At 43.0% G+C, this 18,708-nt stretch overlaps 1 protein-coding gene across 1 annotated transcript in view; it reads left to right on the forward strand.

Annotated features, from left to right (window-relative positions):
• Window positions 1-712: 712 nt before the first annotated feature.
• The window catches only part of LOC115482281 (sodium channel protein type 4 subunit alpha-like), a 295,820-nt gene continuing 277,824 nt past the window's right edge, over window positions 713-18,708 (forward strand). The window contains exon 1 of the mRNA XM_030221948.1: window positions 713-839. The gene's annotated coding sequence lies outside the window, so the exon portion shown is untranslated. The remainder of the gene's footprint in view (window positions 840-18,708) is intronic.

Raw genomic sequence — 18,708 nt, forward strand, 5'->3', positions numbered from 1 at the left:
GTCCTCAAAGCATCACTTCCTGTTTCTTGTTTGGCGGAGCATGGCAGAGGGAAGTGTGCAGACCTTGCCATAGGAGCCGACTCTGTGGGTGCTGTGGGTGCTTGAGCAAAATTCCTTGTATATGTCCAGGGAGGGGTTATTTCCACTGGGCTTAGCACCCCCAATAATTTTGAAAAGTTGGCTCCTATGGATCTTGCGCAGGCAACAGATGTGAATTGCTGCTGCTGTCGCCAGCAGTTTTCAGATACACCGGGGAGGGGGAGCACCACTGACACAACCCCCTACCCCAACACATGAAATGCCCTGGTAGTCTATCAACCCCCCCCCCCCTCCATCCCAACAACCCACCCCCTTCCTCTGACAAAACAAATTAATACCTGGTAGTCTAGTGCACTTCCAGGACCCTCTCCACCCACCTCAAAAAGTCAAAAGTCCTGCCTCTTGCAAGTGCCATCATTTAAAACAGTGGTGCATTCTGACACATGACTAGGGATGTGACAGGAGCTCCAGCTTCCCTCTGCACTTTTTCCTCTTGTGACAGGACCTCCTGCTTCCCTCTTCATACTCCCCTCTTGTGGCAGGCTGCAGAGTTAGCTCCCAGCCAAGAACAGAAATCTGATAGAGCCTGGAGGGTGCAGGAGTAGTGCGCAGGCGTGAGCTGAGCCACGTACCTGAAGAACCTCCTCAGGTTTCACTTGAAGATCCCCTGACGTGGGCTGCAGCTGTCTGGTCAGTAGGGCAGAGCTAAGCCAGAGACTTCAGGCTGCTGTGGGAGAAAAGAGCTTGGGGGGCTGAGTCAGCCTCAGCCTTTACTCACTTGGCACTAACCATCCACACAGGTAAGGGCTTTATTCCTCCTGAAACTGGTTGATAAGCGGACTGAAGTGGGCTTTTTCTGCTGCCCTTGGGCACTGTCCCTGGGCATGCCACAATGTGCGAATGCTGCCTGGTTTGGATGTCACCCAGTGATGTAAACACAGGGGCATGTGGCAAATTGCTTTGCTCTGTTCTGCTGTGTACAGAGATTTGATGGGAGTTTGATTTCCACCCCCCCCCCCCCCACACACACACACACACAGCTGACAAGCTATGTCTGACTCCCAAAATGAAAGGGTCAGACATACAGACACACACACACACAGAAAATATGTGTAAAATTAGTTTTACTGGTTTAGAAGAAAGTTTGGAGCTAGCTGGCCTAGGGACTGTTGAAGATTAATTAATGATTAAAAACATTTTTAAATTTGCAACTGTGTAACAAGAATAGATTTTAATTTTATTTACTGTAATTCCTGGACTTTTCATGTACCCCGCGTTGAACTATAAGGCATAATGTAATTTCAAGAATGAGAGAGATCTTTATTCTAAAGGTTTCTGCCAGTGGCTTACAGCAAGGATTCCACCAGGACCTCTGTAGCAGACTTTTCTAAACCGATTCCCTCTCTATGGTAGTGATTTCTGGGCACCCGAAATCCAACAGCCCCTTTGGCTTTAACATAACTAAAAACAGGACACGCAATGGTGACATCTAAATAAGGCCAACCTTCAGAGCGATCTTGTGACCTGGGCTAAGGAGACAGGTCAGCATCAATGCAGCCAACTTTTGAAACGCAGAATGCGTAGTGGCCACTCAGCTTTTGGCCCTTCTGCTGCTTCAGAAAGCTGCTTTATTGTATGGCTGCCAGAAGAAATTAGGGCACAAATTAATTCATTTGGATTTAACTCGGGTGCGTAAGAAGTCTTCAGAGAAAAAAAATCACTAAACTGAACGTTAAATGATCAGTCTTTGAACTCTGAGTCTCTGCATGCAAGTTATTCACTGTTCAAGGTCTCTTCCTTTTAATACAGACCATGCAGAGAATGAGACTATATCCCCTCTTTCTCCTTATTCATATTTTCTATATCAAGATTCCATTCTATGAGAGGGAGACAGAGAGAACGTTAATTCACTAATCCTGCTTGCAAATAAAAAGTAAAGCGTAAAACTTTAAACTGAAGGAATTGTGAATTGCATCCTGACTGACTATATGATCAGATTGAAAAGATTTAGGGCTATATTTATGGATGGGTTGCCATTAATGCATATAAAAATAAAAATGGCCCTGCCTGTAAGGTGCCAGACATGCACAGTTTGGAAACAGCCAAAAGACTCTGCCAGAGGATGGAGGGACCTGACTGTGCAGAAAGCACTGCGGGGGTGGGGGTGGGGGGGGGGGGGGGGAAGTTGCCTTTTACTCCACCTGCTTCCTGGGCAAGGGCTATAAGAAAGGATTAGCCAAAAGTCTTTTTTGTATTCATAATCTTTTATGCTATACATAGAAATAAAAATAAACAAAAAAAGAACGTAAAAATACATTCCTTGACCAGCTTTCAAGAGCACCATCTTCAGAAGATGAGAATGCTAGAAAAATTTAAGTGAATCAGTTTGATGGGGAAAACTAGATTTATAAACAGGAGGTGTTGGGAACTAGAATTTGATGACTCATGAGTTGAAAAGCCCAGAACTTTGTTCAGTTTTCTGACCATTTTAAGTTCAAAAGTCATATGGGTCAACATTCAGCCGGTGGTGCCACTGAATTTCTGGGTTCGCAGATCAGGCTAAAGCATAGCCGGTTAAGGAGCCCTTTTACTATGCTATGGTAAGGCTACTGCGGCAATCCAGCTCTACTGGGAGACTGGCAGTACAGCCGAATCGCCAAGTGCCATTTCCTTCCTGCAAATATATATATTTTTTACCATGAGTGGTGGGGGCGCACCCAGCGGTAATCAGGCACTGCTGCTGGGCTACTGGCAGAGCCCTACCATCTCCTAAATGGCCTTGCGGCAAGCGTTTCATTTACCACATGGTCATTTCTTGTCGCAAATTTCCTTTTACCAGGTGGCGATAAAAGGGGCATCGGCGCATGACAAACCCCTCGCTTGGTAAAAGGGGCACTAGGTGTGGTATTTAGCACTTAACCAGCTATGGGGCATCGTATAAAGATACAATTGACTTTGATGTCATCTTATTTATGTGGTTACTTTGGCCGGTTAAGTGCTGACTCCACCCCCAGAACGCTCGATAGGCGTAAACTAGACATTTCTAGCATCACTAACCAAGTCAAGTTGCACTGAAAATGACAGATTAGCCCTGAGTAAGCGATTTAACCAGCCACGAGCCATTTCTGGCCAGTTAAATTGCTTTGAATATCGACCCATTAGTTTCCTTAACAGTAACTTAAGACACCAGAAACAAAAAATGAGGTTTTAAAATGAAATCTGTTAGAGTGAGTATTTTCTAATAGAACAATCCAACCTCTATCCTTTTGTGTGAAAAAAAAAAGTTACAGAATGTCAACTGGAATTTTTTCAGACTATTTCTGGACCTGGAAAAAACAGCCATTCTGAATCCACTACGTTAGTCACCTTTTCTGAGATGGTCACAATTGTTCTCAGGTTCCCCTTTAAGTATCTTTGATGCAGTGCTGACAAATCCTCACCTTGATCTTCAGTTTATGCGAGTTGGTTCTTGTTTTTTAATCCTTGACTTCACTGCATTCAACCGGACGGACACATCAACCCTTCTGCAGAGCCTTCAATTTCCCGGGAAAAAGTTCCTTCTCACAACCTCTGCCTGAATTAACAGAAAGAAAGAACAAAACTAAAACTATGCTCTCAATTAGCCATGTTAATCCATTCATCGGTAAAGTTTGGATTAGGTTTTGCCTTATCTACACGACTCCCTTCAATCCGATTTTAACATTCTGCAGTTTTTTCCGACTTCTGCAGCTGGAGCGTTAGTTAATCACCAGGTCTCATTTTAGTGCTCATTATAAGCCAGTTTTAAAGGGGCTACATTGCTTCCTCTCGGTTTTGTTTGCAATTTAAACTAGTGTAAAAGATCTAAGAGAACCGAGTCCAGGCTATCTGTGTGATTGATTAATTGACTGTCAAATTACAAGCCATCTTGCATGTTAAGATCTCCTGTGAAGTATTGTTTTAGGGTTTTCTTTCTCCTTGTTTCTTCCCTGTCTGGAATTAAGAAACTGGTGATCAAGGTTTTTAGGGGGCGGGGGAGGGTGAAATAGCCACTCCATGCAGAAGTTTATGCATACAGGGACCAGGTGTTCCTGCGACCAGGCTTTGGGACCTGGTTGGCCATTTTTGCATTTTAAAAATATACACATAAGTTAAAAAAAAAGAAAAAAAAAAAAGAAAGAACTTTCTCTCTGAAAATTGGTGTAAAGTAATAAAAATTGCCCCTCCTCAGGTGTTGCACTGAAAATTTGGAAAATGGTGCTAAGGAAACAGTGGCTGATGATTGATTATACCTTGCTGAAGAAAAATTTTAAATCCTGTCTTTTATTTTTCAAAAAAACATTTTGATGCATAAGCTGTTAAGATCACCAATTCAGTTTTTGGGGTATCATCAGTTTTTATTCTGTGTTTGTGTGTGCTTTGATATTGATTTAGGAGGAATTTTTGAAAATTATGTAGGTAGTTACAAAGTCCATGGGTACAGGTAGCAACTTGCAGACGTTGCAACGATTTTCAAAGTACGAAAATACTTTCCTCTTGAAAATTGCCTGCAGAAATTCCCACCTGCTTTTTTAGTAGGTACTTTTCCCATTTATTTTTATTACATTTGTACCCTGTGCTTTCCCACTCATGGCAGGCTCAATGCGGCAATGGAGGGTTAAGTGACTTGCCCAGAGTCACAAGGAGCTGCCTGTGCCTGAAGTGGGAATCAAACTCAGTTCCTCAGTTCCCCAGGACCAAAGTCCACCACTCTAACCACTAGGCCACTCCTCCTCCACATAGGAGTCCTTTTACCAAACATGGTAGCGTCAGCGTGTGGGTTTTGACGCACGCCGAGGCCCCCTTTTACCATCGCCTGTAAAAGGCTTTTTTTTTCTTTTAAGGAAGGGAATGGCCATGTGGTAAGTAACACCCCCTTACCATTTCCTATTGAGGAGGCAGTAGGGGCTCCGGCGATAACCGGGCAGCGCCAGGCACACCCCAGCGCCAGAACTGAGTCGGAACTACTGCTGCACATCAAGCCCGTGCTACCCCTACCGCCCTTTTATAAAAGGACCCCAGAATGGAAATTCTGCACATTGTTGCCCCCCTGACCCAACTCCAGAAGGTGAACCATTTTCAGACAACCCATTTACCCAGGGAAATGGCTTTTAAAAGTGCTATGTTTAAGTCCTATTTATTTTAGTTCCTCGTTTTTATGGTTATTGTATTTAATATTGTTCACCACTTGAAGCATATATTTTACAGTGAAAAATAAGGTTTATAAATATATAGCACAGGGTACAGAACATATGTACAGGTCCATATTACACCTCTGTAATACTACCCAGCACGATGCAGGGCGTATAAGATATATATGGGTCTTTATTACAAGGTTATATCCAATTATTTAGGCCTGATTTGCAAAATCGAATAAAAGAAAGAAACTCCAAAAAATTATAGGAAAGACACAGCCACACAAGTGCAGAGTCCATTCAGGTGCTGAGATGGAAACACAGTATTCTCTCTAGCTAGAAAAAAGCATTTTTACTTATCATACTTATCTGCCATCCAGGACCTTGGTGAACTTCCGAAGGCAGCATTGAAAAAATGTTGTTTTCAGTGCTGTTCTGAATTTAACATAGGAGGGTTCCAAACATAAGGATAGTGGGAAGCCATTCCAATGAGAAGGGCCAGAAAGAAAAATGCTCTAGTCCTTGTGGATTCCTAGCCTGCTTCGGAAGGGCTTGGAAGAACCAATCTATGATCATTTATTGAACGAAGGAACCGAGTGGGAACATAAGGAATGATAAGTGAAGCCAACTAAACAGGAAAACCAATATGAAGATTTTTTTTTTTATTTAATATTTATATATTTTATTTAACATCCATCTATATAAACAATAAATGTTGGATACAGAAATATAATGGTTCACAACTTCATGGAAAAAAGGAGAAAAAATTGGTTTCATTTAGACCACAACTTAAGACAAGATACAAGGCAAAAATATTAGGATAAAGAAAACAAATACAAGCAGGATCATAAAAGGCAATCCGCAGCCAGACTTCAGCGAGTTCTAACACCCTATTGGGTTACCTGGGTCGAACATTCTACATTTTCTTTAGAAATCAAAAATTCCTTCAATTTCTTGGGATCCATAAACATATATGTAACTAAATTTAATGTTATTATACAACGACAGGGAAAAACTAATTTAAACAATCCTCCCATAGACAAAATTTTGGATTTTAAACCGAGAAACTCTCGCCGACGGGCTTGAGTCTCCCTATTCAAATCTGGAAAAATTCGAATGGTTTGCCCAAGAAATTTACTGTTCAAAGATTTAAAATAAAGCTTAAAGATATTTGTTTTATCCATTTCCAGTGCAAATGAAACGATAAGAGTAGTTCTTTCCGTAATTAATTCCAATGAGTTTTCTAGAAACTCTGTAATATTAAGTTCTGGTTGCAGTGACTGAGGATTCAGCGGATTCACTGTCCTCCCGGTTATGTACTGTGTTCGGGTAATAGCAATATGAAGATTTTTATAAGCTAATGACTAATACTTTAAATTTCATCCCGAATGCGAGAAGTACCCAATGTAGATATTGAAATAATGGAGAAACATGATCTTGGCTTATAGCTTGACATAATAGATGCGCTGCTGTTTTGTAAGGTTTTACATTCATTTTAAATTGGCTTGAGTTATACCAGTGTAAAAAGAACTACAATAATCAATATGTGAGGCATAAGTACATAAGCACTGCCACGCTAGGAAAAGACCAAAGGTCCATCAAGCCCAGCACTCTGTCTCCAACAGCGGCCAATCCAGGCCCCTAGAACCTGGCAAAAACCCAGAATTTAATAACGATCAATGGACTTTTCCTTCAGGAATCTGTCCAGACCCCCTTTAAACTCAGCAAGGCCAGCTGCCGTCACTACCTTCTCCGGCAATGAGTTCCAGAGTCTAACCACGCGCTGAGTAAAGAAAAACTCTCTCCAATTTGTTTTGCACCTACCACATTCTAATTTCATCTTGTGTCCCCTAGGCAAAGGATAAGGGAATGAAGAGCTTCAAAAGTTAAGAAGTCTATTACTATTTAACGAAGAACAACCCCCCCCCCCCCCCCCCCCCAGCTTTTAGAACAGAAAAGATTTGATGGGAAAAAGAGAGTTGTAAGTGCAGAATTACCTCTAAATATTTAAAGGAGTCATCTGTTGGGACGGGTAGACCAAACAGAAGCAGAGTAAGAGGTGGTACAAAATTATGTCCAGTAATCCAACAAGTGGTGGTTTTGCAGGATTCAATACAAGACAATAATTTGAAGTCAGATAGCTATATCTTCCAAACATATTTGTAAGGGTTGAAGGAGTAGCCTAGTGGTTAGTGCAGTGGACTTTGATCCTGGGGAACTGAGTTTGATTCCCACTGCAGCTCCTTCTGACTCTGGGCAAGTCACTTAACCCCCCTCCATTGCCCCTGGTACAAAATAAGTACCTGAATATATGTAAACCGCTTTGAATGTAGTTGCAAAAACCTCAGAAAGGTGGTATGTCAAGTCCCAGTTCCCTTTCCCTATTTGAGATTCTACATGGAGTGTTGCTATTCCACTAGCAACATTCCATGTAGAGGCCTGCCCTTGCAGATCAGCAACAAGGCTGCGCAGGCTTCTGTTTCTGTGAGTCTGACGTCAGACTCACAGAAACAGAAGCCTGCGTGGCCGCATTGCTGATCTGCAAGGGCAGGCTTCTACATGGAATGTTGCTAGTGGAGGAGTAGCCTAGTGGTTAGTGCAGTGGACTCTGATTCTGGGGAACGGGGTTCAATTCCCACTGCAGCTCCTTGTGACTCTGGGCAAGTCACTTAACCCTCCATTGCCCCTGGTACAAAATAAGTACCTGAATATATTTAAACCACTTTGAATGTAGTTGCAAAAACCTCATAAAGGCAGTATATCAAGTCCTATTTCCCTTTCCCAATTTGAGATTCTACATGGAATAATGTTGCTAGTGGAGGAGTGGCCTAGTGGTTGGTGCAGCAGACGCGGATCTTGATCCTGGGGAACTGGGTTCAATTCCCACTGCAGCTCCTTGTGACTCTGGACAAGTCACTTAACCCTCCATTGCCCCTGGTACAAAATAAGTACCTGAATATATGTAAACCGCTTTGAATGTAGTTGCAAAAACCTGAGAAAGGTGGTATATCAAGTCCCATACAGAAGAACTCAAGAAGAAGAACACAGAGAGCAATACCGGATGAAACTGAAAGAAGCCAAGAGAGAGATACGTCTGGCAAAAGCACAAGCAGAAGACCAAATGGCTAGAAATGTAAGGAGGGCCAACAAAAATTTATTCAGGTATATTAGTGAAAGGAGGAAGACTAAAAATTGAATTGTGAGACTGAAAGATGCTGCAAACTGCTATGTAGAAAATTATAAAGAACTAGCAAATTTGCTAAACAGATACTTTTGTTCTGTTTTCACTGAAGAAAATCCTAGAGAAGGACCACGATTGACTGGCAAAAGTACATATGAGAATGGCGTGGATATAACACCGTTCACAGAAGAGAGTGTATATGAACTTGAAAATCTAAAAGTGGACAAAGCAGTGGGATCGGACGGGATCCACCCCAGGATATTGAGGGAGCTCAGAGAGGTTTTGGCGGGTCCTCTTAAAGATTTGTTTAATACATCCTTGGAGACGGGAGAGGTTCCGTGGGATTGGAGAACAGCAGATGTGGTCCTTCTTCACAAAAGTGGTGATAGGGAAGAAGCTGGAAACTACAGGCCGGTAATCCTCACTTCGGTTATTGGAAAAGTAATGGAAGCGATGCTGAAGGAAAGGATAGTGAATTTCCTGGAAGCCAATAAGTTGCAAGATCTGAGACAACATGATTTTACCAAAGGTAAATCATGCCAAACGAATCTCATTGAATTCTTTGACTGAATGACCGGAGAATTGAATCAAGGATGTGCTATAGACGTAATCTACTTAGATTTCAGCAAAGCTTTTGATGCAGTTCCCCACCGGAGGCTCTTAAATAAACTTGACAGGCTGAAGATAGGACCCGACGTGGTGAACCGGATTAGGAACTAGTTGATGGACAGACGCCAGAGGGTGGTGGTTAATGGAATTTGCTCGGATGGCTACTACTACTACTACTACTTATTTCTATAGCGCTACTGGATGTACGCAGCACTTTACACTTGAACATGGAGATACAGTCCCTGCTCGACAGAGCTTACAATCTAATTAGGACAGACAGACAGGACATAAGAGACAGTTGAAGTGAGGATGATAAGGTGAAGGTTCTGAACGGGCGAGTGGGGGTTAGGAGTTAAAAGCATGAGGGAATGGTGATGAGGATGAGGGAAAGGTGAGTAGTGGAGTGCCTCAGGGATCGGTGCTGGGGCCGATTCTGTTCAATATATTTGTGAGTGACATTGCCAAAGGGTTAGAAGGTAAAGTTTGCCTTTTTGCGGACGATACGAAGATTTGTAACAGAGTGGACACCCGGGAGGGCGTGGAAAACATGAAAAAGGATCTGCGGAAGCTAGAAGAATAGTCTAAGGTTTGGCAATTAAAATTCAATGGGAACAAATGCAAAGTGATTGACTTAGAGAGTAGAAATCCACGGGAGACGTATGTGTTAGGCAGTGAGAGTCTGATATATACGGACGGGGAGAGGGATCTTGGGGTGATAGTATCTGAGAATCTGAAGGTGACGAAACAGTGTGACAAGGCGGTGGCTGTAGCTAGAAGGTTGCTAGGATGTATTGAAAGAGGTGTGACCAGCAGAAGAAAAGAAGTGTTGATGCCCCTGCATAAGTCGTTGGTGAGGCCCCACCTGGTGTATTGTGTTCAGTTTTGGAGGCCGTATCTTGCTAAGGATGTAAAAAGAATTGAAGCGGTGCAAAGAAAAGCTACGAGAATGGTATGGGATTTGCATTACAAGACGTATGAGGAGAAACTTGCTGACCTGAGCATGTATACCCTGGAGGAAAGGAGAAACAGGGGTGATATGATACAGACGTTCAAATATTTGAAAGGTATTAATCCACAAACGAACCTTTTCCGGAGATGGGTAGAACTAGAGGACATGAAATGAGATTGAAGGGGGGCAGACTCAAGAAAAATGTCAGGAAATATTTTTTCAGAGAGAGAGTGGTGGATGCTTGCAATGCCCTCCTGCGGGAGGTGGTGGAGATGAAAACGGAAATGGAATTATAAACAAAGGAATCCTGTTCAGAAGGAATGTATCCTCAGAAGCTTAGCAGATATTGGGTGGCAAAGCTGGTGGTGCGGAGCGGGGCTGGTGGTTGGGAGGTGGGGCTAGTGCTGGGCAAACTTCTACGGTCTGTGCTGTGAAAATGGCAGATACTAATCAAGGTCAGGTATAAACAAAAAGTAGTACATATGAGTTATCTTGTTGGGCAGACTGGATGGACCGTGCAGGTCTTTCTCTGCCGTCATCTACTATGTTACTATTATATCTCCTGGATAATTATTCTGCTCTACGGACCTGAAAGACACTCTTCACGTTACGATTCCAACTTCTCCCTTCTGGTCCACCAAGATTCTCTGAGCCCACTGAGCATGTCTAGGTGGATGTGCAGAAATACCAAAGGTAACCTCTCCCAAAGGCTGAGATTTAGCACCCCAAAAAGAGTGAGATTGAAGGCCAAAGAGTAGATTTTTCCAGCATCATTCCAGGGGTACTAATCTGTGCCCCCCCAACCCTGTCTATAACTTCCTTATGACCTCAATAAATTCTACCCCCTCTAGTAAATCTGCCTCCTCTGTTTTCAGTCATCTCCCCTACCCTCCTTCCCCAGCAAACCTCCCCCTGGCCTCTATTACCTCCTAATTCCCACTAAGCAAACCTACCCCCTCTAGACTCAATCATCACCTCACACCAAACCACCTCCTCCTTTAAGTTGAAATCAATCCCCCAACCACCCCAACATCTCATTATTTCTACCATGTTCCTCCTGCTCCTTCCTAGGCTTGCTCTTCATTTCTTGGCAAGTGGGACCTGGAAAACTCAACCAGAAACTGAGGACCAATCCACATTGCCTGTGGATCCAGCACAGTAACATAGTAAATGACAACAGGTAAAGACCTGCATGGTCCATCCAGTTTGCCCAATAATTCTAACTCATATATATTCGTCATATCTTGTTTAATTGTACAAAGATTTTGCTTTCATTATGTCCCCATCTATATATCTACACTTGGCCCCTCAGCTGGATAGAAAAAGTATTAACATTATATCTGTGTTATTGAAATGTTCTGTTGCTTGTTTATTAGGTGTTTCATTGGTATTATGTTGACATTGTATTATATTTGTGTTATTTGAATATTCTCCCATGCTGTCTATTATGGTATTGTTTGTATTGTACTGATATCATATTTCCAAGTGATTTTACTATTGTTATGACGTTAACAAAATTGTAAGTTTTATGTTAAATTGGACCTGCTGTACACTGCCTTGGGTTAATCTGTTCATACAGGCGGTTAATAAATTTATTCATTTGTAAATCCCAATAAATATTCTTGTTCTTGATCTGTCCTTAACAGAAATAAATTACAAAAGGAACCAATATAACTATTCCACCAATTTTAGTACAACAAAACCTTATAAGAATAGAAATATTTTGTTATCAAAATTCACTATTTATTATTATCACACTATCATTCATCTAGTGCATATGAGATTATAAACAAACAATCATATATAACATGGTTTTATCTTCAATACAATGCTATATTTCTCATATGATATTCCACTTTCAAAGTCCATGCAATGCAAAGTCCATTCCAATTGTATCCGTGTTCTTCCAAAAGCCAAAATTATAAGATGACTATTTAATTTAACTTGAAGTTATCACAGTTTCTTCAGTTCCTTATATAGTCAGTAAAAATCCTTTCTTACAGCTCTACACAGTGCTGTATTTCGCCATCCGCGTCCTCAGGAGCTGTTTAAACATCACATTACCTCAGTGATATCTCACTCCAGTTCATCCATTGTATATACGTATGGATGAACTGGAATGAGATATCACTGAGGTAATCTGATGTTTAAACAGCTCCTGAGGACGCCGATGGCGAAACACAGCACTGTGTAGAGTGTAATTCCATTCAAGTTACATAGTAAACATAGTAGATGACGGCAGAAAAAGACCTGCACGGTCCATCCAGTCTGCCCAAGAAGATAAATTCATATGTGCTACTTTTTTATTTGTACTGTCCTCTTCAGTGCACAGACCGTATAAGTCTGGCCAGCCCTATCCCCGCCTCCCAACCACCAACCCCGCCTCCCAACCACCAGCTCTGGCACAGACCCTATAAGTCTGTCCAGCACTATCCCCGCCTCCCACCACCGGCTCTGGCACTGACCGTATAAGTCTGCCCAGCACTATCCCTGCCTCCCACCACCGGCTCTGGCACAAACCGTATAAGTCTGCCCAGCACTATCCCCGCCGCCCACCACCGGCTCTAGCACAGACCATATAAGTCTGCCCAGCACTATCCCCGCTGCCCAACCACCAGCCCCGGCACAGACCGTATAAGTCTGCCCAGCACTAGTCCCGCCTCCCAACCACCAGCCCTAGCACAGACCATATAAGTCTGCCCAGCACTAGCCCCGCCTCCCAACCACCAGCTCTGCCACACATTCTAGGCTAAGCTCCTGAGGATCCCTTCCTTCTGCACAGGATTCCTTTATGTTTATCCCACGCATGTTTGAATTCCGTTACCGTTTTCATCTCCACCACCTCCCGCGGGAGGGCATTCCAAGCATCCACCACCCTCTCCGTGAAAAAATACTTCCTGACATTCTTCTTGATTCTGCCCCCCTTCGATCTTATTTCATGTCTTCTCGTTCTACCGCCTTCCCATCTCCGGAAAAGGTTTGTTTGCGGATTAATACCTTTCAAATATTTGAACGTCTGTATCATATCACCCCTGTTTCTTCTTTCCTCCAGAGTATACATGTTCAGGTCCGCAAGTCTCTCCTCATACATCTTGTAACGTAAATCCCATACCATCCTCGTAGCTTTTCTTTGCACCGCTTCAATTCTTTTTACATCCTTAGCAAGATACGGCCTCCAAAACTGAACACAATACTCCAGGTGGGGCCTCACCAACGACTTGTACAGGGGCATCAACACCTCTTTTCTTCTGCTGGTCACACCTCTCTCTATACAGCCTAGTAACCTTCTAGCTACGGCCACCGCCTTGTCACACTGTTTCATCGCCTTCAGATCCTCAGATACTATGACCCCAAGATCCCTCTCCCCATCCGTACCTAGCACCGCCTAACACATACGCCTCTCTTGGATTTCTACTCCCTAAGTGTATCACTTTGCATTTGTTCGCATTGAATTTTAATTGCCAAACCTTAGACCATTCTTCTAGCTTTTTCAGATCCTTTTTCATGTTTTCCACTCCCTCCGAGGTGTCCATTGTGTTACAAATCTTAGTATCATCCGCAAATAGGCAAACTTTACCTTCTAACCCTTCGGCAATGTCACTCACAAATATATTGAACAGAATCGGCCCCAGCACCGATCCCTGAGGCACTCCACTACTCACCTTTCCCTCCTCCGAGCAAACTCCATTCACCACCACCCTCTGGCGCCTGTCCGTCAACCAGTTCCTAATCCAGTTCACCACTTTGGGTCCTATCTTCAGCCCATCCAGTTTATTTAAGAGCCTCCTGTGGGGAACCGTGTCAAAAGCCTTGCTAAAATCTAAGTAGATTACGTCTATAGCACGTCCACGGTTCAATTCTCTGGTCACCCAATCAAAGAATTCAATGAGATTCGTTTGGCATGATTTCCCTTTGGTAAAACCATGTTGTCTCGGATCTTGCAACTCGTTTTCTTCCAGGACATTCACTATCCTTTCCTTCAGCATCGCTTCCATTACTTTTCCAATAATCGAAGTGAGGCTTACCGGCCTGTAGTTTCCAGCTTCTTCCCTATCACCACTTTTGTGAAGAGGGACCACCTCCGCCGTTCTCCAATCCCTCGGAACCTCTCCCATTTCTAAGGATTTATTAAACAAATCTTTAAGAGGACCCGCCAGAACCTCTCTGAGCTCCCTCAATATCCTGGGGTGGATCCCATCAGGTCCCATGGCTTTGTCCACCTTTAGTTTTTCTAGCTGTTGATACACACTCTCTTCCGTGAACGGTGCTATATCCACTCCATTCTCAAATGAACTTTTGCCAGTCCATTGTGGTCCTTCTCCCGGATTTTCTTCAGTAAAAACAGAACAAAAGTATCTATTTAGCAAATTTGCCTTTTCTTCATCATTTTCTACATAGTGGTTTGCAGTATCTTTTAGTCTCACAATTCCCTTTTTAGTCATTCTCCTTTCACTAATATACCTGAAGAAATTTTTGTCACCCCTCCTTACCTTTCTAGCCATTTGTTCTTCCGCTTGTGCTTTCGCCAGACGTACCTCTCTCTTGGCTTCTTTCAGTTTCCTCCGGTATTCCTCCCCGTGTTCCTCGTCTTGAGTTTTTTTGTATTTCTGGAACGCGAACTCTTTAGCCTTTATTTTCTCAGCCACTTGCTTGGAGAACCATAGCGGTTTCCTTTTTCTCTTGCTTTTATTTACTTTCCTTACATAAAGGTTTGTGGCCCTATTTATAGCTTCTTTCAGCCTGAACCACTGTCCTTCCACTTCTCGTACGTCCTCCCAGCCCATCAGCTCCTTCCTTAGGTATTCCCCCATTTTACTAAAGTCAGCATGCTTGAAATCCAGGACTTTTTTTGAGTGGCCACCCTCCTCTTCAGCCGTCATATCAAACCAAACTGTTTGATGGTCACTGCCGCCCAGGTGGGCACCCACGCGGACATTTGACACGCTATCTACATTTGTGAGCACCAGATCCAGCATCGCTCCCTCCCTCGTGGGTTCCATGACCATTTGTCTGAGCAGAGCACTTTGGAAAGCATCCACAATCTCTCTATTTCTTTCCGATTCCGCAGATGGAACCTTCCAATCTACATCCGGCAGATTGAAATCTCCCAGCAACAGCACCTCTCTCTTCTTTCCCAACTTTTGAATATCTGCGATCAGGTCTCTATCTAATTCTTCCAATTGTGTTGGAGGTCTGTAGACAACACCCACGTGGACAGAGGTTCTATCATCTCTTTTTAAGGTGATCCATATCGCTTCTTCCTTACCCCAGGTCCCTGTCATTTCAGTTGCTGTGATATCATTTCTCACATATAGAGCTACTCCTCCACCTTTACGACCCTCTCTATCCTTCCTAAATAGATTATAGCCTGGTATGTTTGCATCCCATTCATGGGAACCATTGAGCCATGTCTCTGTGATTGCAACAACGTCTAAGTCTGCCTCCAACATCAGGGCTTGAAGGTCATGAACTTTGTTGTCAAGACTGCGAGCATTTGTGGTCATCACTTTCCATTTACATTTCCATGTCCTGGTATGTGTTTCAACATTTGATATTTTGGTTTGTTTTTTGTCTTTGGGTCCCTCCATATCTTTTTGTTCCACCTTAATTTCTTTTGTTTTTGCTGTTTCTTCTGGCTCAGTTCTATTTTTAGGAACCTCACAGAGCTCTAATGGAGCAAAAGAATTCTGTAGGGGTAACACTTGTGAGGGTGTATGCCTCTGTATCACATGACGAAGTCTGCCTGAGCCTACTGTGAACCCTCTATTCTTAGGTGGTTTTATCCTTTGAGGCAGTGGTGTGAATTTGGTTTGATTTTGTGCAGTCTTAGAAGTTGCTTTAAGTGCATCTAATTCCTGCTTTAATTTACTGACCTCTTGTTTTAAACTAGCGAGCTGATTACAGACAGGACAAGCCTTAAGTTTCCAGATGATTGGCCTTGAAACTAAAGCTCCACAATTATTACAGAGAATAAAAGTCATCTTGATTTGTTGAATGGGTATGAATAGGTATTTTATGATGGGGCTTGACAGTGTACAAGATTAACTTTACTCCTCAGCAATTTGAGACAGTTGTAATTCGGGTGGAGTTAAGTTGTGATAAGTAGTATAGTTAGAATAGGGATTTAGGAAGTGTCAGTCTTGGGGTGGGTGGGAATAAACCTAAACTTGTGGAATGTGTTTACTGTAAAACCTATCTTAGGCCTGTATTAAGCCTCTTTTCTACAAAGCTGATTGGGACAAGGGGAAGACAAGGATAGTAGGTAGAGATGTGCAAAAAAACCACAGTTCTAGGGTAGGAAAAGCCACAAATATAGCCAGCACAAATCTTATCTGAGTTTCTCCCAGCCAGAGACCAGCAACACAGCTCTCCACAGAAAACACACTTGTGCTTTTAAAATGGCTGCAGAAAAAAAAACCAGGTGAACTGAGATAGATGGGGTGGGGGAAGGAAGGAGCTCAGAAACTTGGCAAAAGAAAGATTTCTAATGCCATTTGGAAACTCTCTGCCTTTGCATCGTCTAAGGTCCCTGGTATGTTGGTGCTCTGTGCACTTCTGCCTAGTCTAGTTTCTTGTTTTAGTTTCTTGCCTGATTCTGCTGCCTGCCCAGACCCGGCTTGTTTCCTGGTTTTTTTCTACTGCCTGCTGCCTGCCCTGACCCGGCTAGTCTCCTGGTTTTCTCTTCTGTCTGCTGCCTGCCCAGACCCAGCTTGTCCTTTGGTTTACTCTTTTGTTGTGTGTCTAGTCCTTGTCTGTGACTGTTTGTGTCTTTAGTGGTTGTTCTGCAGCTTTCAGTTCTGTGTCTTGTTTTCAGTGTTTTGTTCCCTGTTTTAGTGGCTGCTTGCAGCTTTCAGTCCTGCTTGTTAGCTTTCCCTTCCTTGCCCTGCTGCCCCTGTATGTTCCTTTCCCCTCTGACCCTCAGTCCTGGTTCAGCCTAGTGGGTATCCAGTCCTGCCTTGCCCAGTAAGTTCTGCCGGCCACCTGCAGCAAGGAGCTCAACTCCTGGTGAAAAGTGGCCAAGTGCAGGTGAAGTTTAAGGGTACCTGCTCTGCTTTAGTCCTGCCGGTTTGCCTCAGCTGCAACTCCAGTCCGGAGTTCCAGTCCTGTTCTGCCTAGTCTCCGGTGTGGGGTGGTTTTGCCTGCCACTGCCGCTTCTCGGCAGTGGCCCAAGGGCTCACAAACCCAGTTCCAGCGTTGAAAACGTGACAGCTTCCATTCTCTTTCCACATAGGAATCTTCTGTGTTTGTACAGCGCTGCGTACACTTTGTAGCGCCCTAGAAATGTTAAATAGTAGTAGTAGAATCAACCACATTTAAAGGTAGACCAGGGACAGGGTGGTGTGAGAGAGGGGGATGTAAGTGGATAGAAGGGTGCGTGCAATGAACCAAAAGTTGGCCCTGATGAGTTGGAATAGTCACATACTGCTGAAAGCCCAGCTCCCTCAGTGTCCTATTTTTCACTCTTGACAGAATTAGCATATAGATTAAAATCAGCCAATATAACCAACAAAAGGTCATAGATCAGACTGAAGTGGTAGTGGCTCTCAGAAGAGAGGCGAGTACTGTATAAAACAGAGCAATTTACATACTACAATTGTTTCAGCCCTATAACCTGTAAGCCGAGACTAGAAAAAAGAGAAGCAAACCCTAGTAAATCCTCAAGGCCTAGTTGACTTGCTCATCTACCCCAGTCTACTGAAATGAAGTATTTCATGCTGGTGAGAAAGAAGGCATTAGACAGGAGAGCAACCATAATGCAAACATCATTCATGCTAAAAGGAGTGCATAAAGGTTCAAGCTCCTTGTGCACTCACTGAACAGCACTGTACCAGAAGTGGCACTATGGGACCTCACCTACTTCACACTCGGGGGGGGGGGGGGGGGGGCAGGGTAAGTACCCTGTGTAGCCTCATGGGACACTCTTCTGTTCTCCTCGTAGTCCAGGCTTGTTATTTAAGCAATTCACTCCTTTCCTCCTTGTGAGCTGGTTTCCTATTCCAGTTTTCTCTTGTGGAAAGTGCAGCAGCTTTTATAAGCTTTAGTTACTGTTTCCACCTCACCTCTCTTCAGGAACAGTGGCTCTGTTAGCCAGAGACCCTCACCCAGTTACACTAGTGGTGGAATGGCCAGGGAAGTTAAATTTCATTTTCCTGTGCTTTTTAATAATATGTGGTATAAATGACAAAAATGTACATTTTTTTTTATTTTTTGCAATTTTAATAACATCTACGTATTACACTTGTAAAGAAAATAGAGTGTAATAAAGTAGCAATTCATATGTACTGTGAAAATAACAGGTTAATGAAAACACCAATAAGCAAAGAACAGAACAGACCAGGAGTCCAAAAACAGTCCTTTACTGAGAGACACCCAACGTGGTCACATTTCACCATATTGGCTGCATCAGGGGTTTAATACAACACTAATAAATAAAAAGTCAAATTAAAAACAATAACATATATAAAAATTCATAAAAATATCAGTCATAATTATGGTGCACAAATTAATGATTGCATGCAAGCAACATGCAAAAAAATAAAAAGGGAGGCTCACAAACATTATCCTAAGAATATAAACCTCTGTTACATAATATTATACATAATATTATCTTTTCACTGGTTGCGCACTTTCATGTTGTCCTTTGACTCTGATTTGAAACCACTGGTTTTAACAGAGGTTTATATTCTTAGGATAATGTTTGTGAGCCTCCCTTTTTTTTGTTTTTGCATGTTGCATGCATGCAATCATTAATGTATGCACCATAATTATGACTGATA

The sequence above is a fragment of the Microcaecilia unicolor genome, chromosome 12 (assembly GCF_901765095.1).
Source record: "Microcaecilia unicolor chromosome 12, aMicUni1.1, whole genome shotgun sequence".
In the NCBI taxonomy this organism is placed as follows: Eukaryota; Metazoa; Chordata; class Amphibia; order Gymnophiona; family Siphonopidae; genus Microcaecilia; species Microcaecilia unicolor.